At 47.1% G+C, this 6,867-nt stretch overlaps 1 protein-coding gene across 1 annotated transcript in view; it reads left to right on the top strand.

Moving 5' to 3' along the window:
• The first annotated feature begins 4,495 nt into the window (after nt 1-4,495).
• Nucleotides 4,496-6,867, top strand: part of SAMHD1 (SAM and HD domain containing deoxynucleoside triphosphate triphosphohydrolase 1) — a 51,897-nt gene continuing 49,525 nt past the window's right edge. Inside the window, exons 1-2 of the mRNA XM_021708371.1 lie at nt 4,496-4,620; nt 4,745-4,811. The gene's annotated coding sequence lies outside the window, so the exon portion shown is untranslated. The remainder of the gene's footprint in view (nt 4,621-4,744; nt 4,812-6,867) is intronic.

Genomic DNA, 6,867 nt, shown 5'->3' with positions numbered 1-6,867 from the left:
CGTGGGGCTTCCCAGAGCGGAAGGCCCGTGCCTGGGGAATCCGAGCCCCGCTGCCTGCCGGAGCCTCCCGGGGCGCTCGCGGCGTGATGTCGCCGGTCCTTGCAGGGCCCGTGGGCGCCGTGTCCTGCCCTGCCTGACGCTGAAGACCGGCGCTGGTTCTCCCTGAACCGTCCGTCCCGCCGACGCCTACGCGCCTTTCCTGTTTTGGGGGGTCCTGTCTCGCTCTGTCGCCTGGGCTGGGGCGCAGGGGCACGCTCACGGCCACGCTCACGGCCCCCGCAGCCCCGACCTGCTGGGCTTGGGCCATCCTTCTGCTTCAGCCGGGCAAGCAGCTGGAACTGCAGATGCACGCCACTGCGCCCGGCTGGTCTTTGTGGCTTCTTGTAGAGAGGAGGTCTCGCCAAGTTGCCCAAGCTGGTCTCAGACCCTGGACTCAGGCAGTCCTCGGGCCTCTGCCTCCTGCAGTGCTGGTATTGCAGGTGTGAGCCACCACGCCCAGCCTACTCCCCTTTCAGTGGTGGTGGAGACGGACCCTTGCGCCGCATCCCCAACGGTGTTCACAGGAAGGTTGTTCTTTGGTTGGGATTTCAGATTCGGGAAACTTCTTGGCCTGTGGGGTGGCGCCCCCTCTGCCCGGGTTGGAGGAGCACCAGCGGCTCAGGACCTGAAGATGGCTTGAGCCGTGTGGGAGGCTGCATTTCTCTTTTCCCTTCTCCTTTTGTCCGCTTTGCAGAGATGGGTGTTTTCTTTGACTAGTCTCCAGGTGGGGACAAGCTGCCTTACGTTTTCTGTTTCAGATGTGATTGGCCGTGTTGGCTCTCCATTTCAGTGGTGTCTGTGAGTTAGCTCATTAGCTTCCAGTCTGACGTCTTCTCTTGTACTCACAGTCTAGTGCTGGAAGACGACACCACCTGAGGTCACCACCTGCCTTCGACTGCAAAAGCTGGCCTGGTGTTCCCAGTTGCTCATTTTTGCTGTCTGCTTTGTCTTGACCAAACTGTAGTCAGGCTTCTCTTTCCTTACAAGACCCTGAACTCTTGCTTGCTCCTAGATCTGGCAAACCCTAAAAAAGTGGGCATCTTCTGGGAACTGGCTGACCACAGAGGAACCACTGGTCATTTCCCTTGCTTGTCCAGGTCTCCCCTCCAGAGATGCTAGAGGGAAAACCTTGTTGTCATTCCTTTACTCTAGAAAAGAAAAATCTTTTTCTGTTTGATTATGAGCTTCTTGCAGATTGTTTAGATGATTTTTCTCCCTATGCACTAATCTTTCTTTTTTCCTTTTTTTTTTTTTAAGACCCGGTCTCACTCTCACCCAGACTGGAGTTCAGTGGCACAGTCATAGTTCAAAGCTCATTGCAGCCTCAAACTTTTGGGCTCAAGTGATCCTCCTGCCTCAGCCTCCCAAGTACTATACCTGGTTAATTTTTTACAAGTTTTTTGTAGAGATGGGTCTTGCTATGTTGCCCAGGCTGGTCTCAAACAAACTCTTAGGCTCAATCAATCCTCTTGGCTTGGCCTCTCAAAGTGCTGGCATTATAGATGTGAATCACTGCACCTGGTCCGCAGTAGTCTTTCTTTTTCTTTTTTTTTTTTTGAGTCAGGGTCTCACTTTTGTCACCCAGGCTGGAGTGCAGGGCTCGCTCATGGCCACCGCATCCTCGACCTGCTGGGCTTAGGCCTTCCTTCTGCCTCAGCCTTCCAAGTAGCTGGAATTACAGGCACACGCCACTACGTCCAGCTAATTTTTTGATTTATTGTAGAGACAAGGCCTCACCATGTTGCCCAGTCTGGTCTCAAACCCGTGGACTCAGACAATCCTCTGGCCTCTGCTTCCTAGAGTGCTGGGATTACAGTTGTGAGCCCCATGCCTGGCTTATTCTTTTTATTTTAATAGCGTGAATTTTTTTGCATTGAATAAGTATTTTTTGTTATTAAAAAATTCATAAGATGCCTTTTTTTTAGTGGGAGTCTCAGTCTGTCACCCAGTCCACAGCCTCAATCTCCTGGGCTCTGGCAGTCCTTCCACCTCAGTCTTCCAAGTAGCTGGAACCACAGGCATGTACGACCATGCCTGGCTAATTCTATTTATTTATTTATTGTAGAGAAGTGGTCTTACCATGTTGCTCAGGCTGGTCTTGAACCCCTGGGCTCAGGCAGTCGTTTCACCTCTTCCTCCCAAAGGGCTGGATTGTCTGAGTAATGCTCAGTTGCTAATCCTCTGAGGCAGAAAAACTGGTAGAAAGAATCCAGGGAGCAGAGCCAGGTTCCTGGACTTTCTAAAATTGTTCTGCTTACCTTTCAAGTTTTACAGCCTGCTTTGATATTTTTATTTTTATTTTTATTTTTTGAGTTGGAGTCCCACTCTTGTTGCCCAGGCTGGAGTGCGGTGGCATGCTCACAGCCACTGCAGCCTTGACCTGCTGGGCTTGGGCGATCCTTCCACCTCAGTCTTCCAAGTAGCTGGAACTACAGACGTACACCACCACATCTGCTAGTTTTTGTGATTTATTGTAGAGACAAGGTCTCACCAAGTTGCCTGGGCTGGTCGTGACCCCCCGGGCTCAGGCAGTCCTCTTGCCTTAGCCTCCCAAAGTGCTGGGATTACAGGCTGAGCCACTGCCCCTGGCCTACGGTCTGCTTTTATAAGTTCAGGATTGTTGGTACCTATATGTTTACTAGGTGACTGGCAAAGCATTGTACAGATCTTAAATTACAGCCACATGTTGTCAGTAATGAGTTTTATGGTCCACATTTTCTGGCACTGGTTACCAGAGGTATCTCACAGCTTTTTACCAGTAATACCTGGTGTGATGGTCTGAGTAACTGCTCAGCTGCTCTCCCTTGATACCAATAAATCAAAGAGACAGGGAACTGGTAGGAAGAGTTTTATTTCTGAATTCGAATTCGGGGAGCTGAGTGGGCTTTTGGTTCAGCTCACCCTTTACAGTCCCCTTTTATAAGTTCAGGGTAGTTGGTACCAATATATTAACTACATGACTAGCAGAGCATTGTATAGAACCTAAGTTACAGCCACATTTTGTCAATAATGACATTTTATGGTCCACATTTTCTGGTGCCAGTTACCAGAGGTATCTCACAGCTTTTTTATCCGTAACACCTGCAGAAGTATTAATCAAGTTTGCCATAGAGTAAAGGGAGTTAACAGGGCCTAAGACATTATACACTGTTACATCATACATGTTGTTATTTGCAAAAGTTATACAAATCACAAGACTTGTGATTATATTGATACAAAAGTTATACAAACCTGTGACTATTAAGAAAAGGGAGTAAATGGGGATTTACATCTCAGTTATTTGGGCACAGTCTGCCGGGAAGTTAAGTGTTCTTTGAAGTTACTGGGAGTGCACAGGAGATAAGGGGAAGCACCCCTTTTGTTAGCAGCAGGAATGTGGGTAGGCGTGGCCTGCCTTATCCCTCCTCACCATGCCCTCCTCTAGGGACTGTGGCGAAATGGACAGACAGTAGCGATATGGACAGACAATAGTGGGTCTCCATATCAGGATTACAGAAGTGAGCCACCACACCTGGCCAGGATGTTTTTTGTTTTGTTTTGTTTTGTTTTTGTTTTTGTTTTGAATTGGAGTCTCACTCTTTTGCCCAGGCTGGAGTGCAGTGGCACACTCATAGCCATTGCAGCCTCTACCTGCTGGACTCAGGTGATCCTTCCACCTCAGCCTTCCAAGTAGCTGAAAATACAGGCATGCACAACCATGCCTGGCTTATTTTTTGATTTATTGTAAAGACAAGGTCTCACCAAGTTGCCCAGGCTGGCCTCGAACCCCCAGGCTCAGGCAATCCTCTCATCTCAACTTCCCAAAGTGCTGGGATTATAGGCTGAGCCACCGCCCCAGCCCAAGATGCTATTATTTTTAAATAGTTAAGTTTTTTTTTTTTTTTGAAAAGCTGCTTCCTCATTTTCTCTTTTTACCTGTAGAAAGAAGTTTTTTTTGTTTGTTTGTTTACTTGAAAGTAGTCCAGAGTTCTGGAATCTAAAGTTAGGAAGGATTAGAATTAACTTTATAAATAGAGAAATGAAATAACCACCTATATATATAACTTTTATATCACAGAATATTAAGCGCTTTCCAAGGAGGTTTTAGAAAAATCAACCCTCTGGGCTCCCCTCAGGCTGTGGTTTTAACATGATGATTCTAAGAGCGATAGACTGAAGTTTTCTTCCCTATCTTCACCCCAAACCCTACCTGTTTAAAAGGAAGGTCCTGACCTGGGAAAACCCACTGGTAGTCAGGTTTCACTTTACTTTTTGCACCTGATCTTTCTTGCAAATAATTTATGCAGATAACTTTCTTTTTATTAATTATTTTTAAAATTATTTTTATAATTATTTTTTGTAGAAAAGGAGCCCTCACAATGTTGCCTAGGCTAGTCTCAAATTCCTGGCCTCAAGGGCTCCTCCTGCCTAAGTCTCCCAGAGTGTTGGAACTATAGGTGTAAGCCACTGTGTCTGGCATACACAATTTTAAAATTTTCACTAGAGCTATCAAAAAATGCTTTTTGGTTTAGTTATCTAATTAAAGTGAAGAATTTACAAGTCAAAAGTCAAAAAAGTGGTACTTGCCACAGTCCATCACCTGTAGTGGGTGCTTACATAAATGTTGATCTGAATAAATTATGGTGCACACAAATAGAAATAAATCAAAAAGCCTTTGTTGTATATATTGAATTTCTTTGTCTTTTTTCTCCTTTTTCTTCCATAGGAAAAAAGGTCACAGGCTCATTACTGCCCTTTCTTGATGAGTCTCATTTTGAAAAACTTGGATTAAGGTAAGAACGATGAAGTTCCCATTGTAGCCAAACTCACCTTATCCATCTTTGGGGGACAAAGCCCAAAGTCTCTGGTATTACCTGTCTTTGTTCTTTTCTGTTTGCTTGTTTCTAGAGACAAGATCTTACTCTTTGTCACCCAGGCTGGAGTGCAGTGGTGCACATTTTTTTTTTCTGAGTTGGAGTCTCATACTTGTTGTGCAGGCTAGAGTGCAACGGCACACTCATGGCCACTGCAGCCTCCACCTGCTGAACTTAGCTGACCCTTCCGCCTCAGCCTTCCAAGTAGCTGGAACTGCAGACACACGCCACCCCATCCGGCTAATATTTTTTCGTGATTTGTTGTAGAGACAAGGTCTCACCAAATTTCCCAGGCAGGTTTCTAACCCGTGGGCTCAGGCAATCCTCTTGCCTCGACCTCCCAAAGTGTGCTGGGATTACAGGCTGAGCCACTGTGCCCAGCCGCAGTGGTGCAATTATAGCTCACTGTAATCTTGAGTTCCTGGACCCAAGCTATCCTCCCACCTCAGCCTCCTGAATAACTGGGACTACAGGCACACACTGCTGCTCCAGGCTAATTTTATAGCTAATATACATATAAATGTTAAATGTACATAAACATACACACCTGTATATATATATATATACATATATATATATATATATATATATATATATATATATATATACACACACACACACGCACATCACACATATATACTTTGAACTCTTGACCTCAAGCAAGCTTCCCTCTTTGGCTTCCCAAAGTTCTAGGATTACAGGCATGAGCTACCATACCTGGTACCTGTGTGCCATTTTAAATATGTGGTTGTTTTTTTTTTTTTTGAGTTGGAGTCTCACTCCATTGCCCAGGCTCATGGCCACTCCAGCATCGACCTGCTGGGTTCAGGTGAGCCTTCTGCCTCAGCCTTTCAAGTAGCCAGAACTACAGGTGCATGCTACCACACCCGGCTAATTTTTTTATTTTATTGTAGTGATGAGGTCTCGCAAAGTTGCCCAGGCTGTTCTCGAACCCGTGGGTGTAGGCAGTCCCCCACCTCGGCCTCCCGAAGTGCTGGGATTACAGGCTTGAACCACCTGTAAAACCCAGCCTGTGCAGTTTTTAAAAACAGAATCCCCTGTCTGCTGTTTGTTTTTGTCGTACTAGTCCTGTGTTTAAATTACTGATGATTTCTATTTTAAAGAATTTTGAACCAGGCTTGGTGGCTCAGTCTGTAATCCCACGCCTTGGGAGGCTGAGGTGAGTGGATTGCCTGAGCCCACGGATTCGAGACCCGCCTGGGCAACTTGGCGAAAACTCATCTCTACAATAAATCAAAAAATCAGCCGGGCATGGTAGCGCATACCTGTAATTCCAGCTACTCAGAAGGCTGAGGTGGAAGGATCGCTGGAGCCCAGCAGGTCGAGTCTGCAGTGACTGGGAGCAGCCACTGTACTCCAGTCTGGGCAACAGAGTGAGACTCCAACTCAAAAAAAAAAAAGAATTTTGGGGCTGGGCTCGGTGGCTCATCCTGTAATCCCAGCACTTTGGGAAGCAGAGGTGAATGGATTGCCTGAACCCGCAGGTTTGAGACCCACCATGCAACTTGGCGAGACCTCATCTCTACAATAAATTTTTTAAAATGAGCTGGGCATGGTAGCCCATGCCTGTAGTTCCTGCTACTTGGGAGACTGAGGCAAGAGGATTACTTGAGCCCAGAAGGCCGAGGCTACACTGAGTTGCAGTTGTGCCACTTCACTCCAGCCTGGGCAACAAAGTGAGACCCGGACTCAAAAATAAAGAATTTCATAGAAGCCGGGCTCGGTGGCTCAGCCTGTAATCCCGCTCCTTTGGGAGGTGGAGGTGAGTGGATTGCCTGAGCCCACGGGTTCGAGACCCGCCTGGGCAGCGAGACCTCATCTCTACAATAAATCAAAAAATCAGCCGGGCATGGTAGCACAGGCCTGTAATTCCGGCTACTCGGAAGGCTGAGGAGGAAGGATCACCGGAGCCCAGCAGGTCGAGGTTGCGGTGGCCGGAAGCGGCCACTGCACT

The sequence above is a fragment of the Carlito syrichta genome, unplaced genomic scaffold, assembly GCF_000164805.1.
Source record: "Carlito syrichta isolate Samal-C Ts95f unplaced genomic scaffold, Tarsius_syrichta-2.0.1 Scaffold135908, whole genome shotgun sequence".
Classification (NCBI taxonomy): domain Eukaryota; kingdom Metazoa; phylum Chordata; class Mammalia; order Primates; family Tarsiidae; genus Carlito; species Carlito syrichta.
Note: the sequence above shows the minus strand (reverse complement) of the source record. Positions and strands in the feature narration are given on the sequence as shown.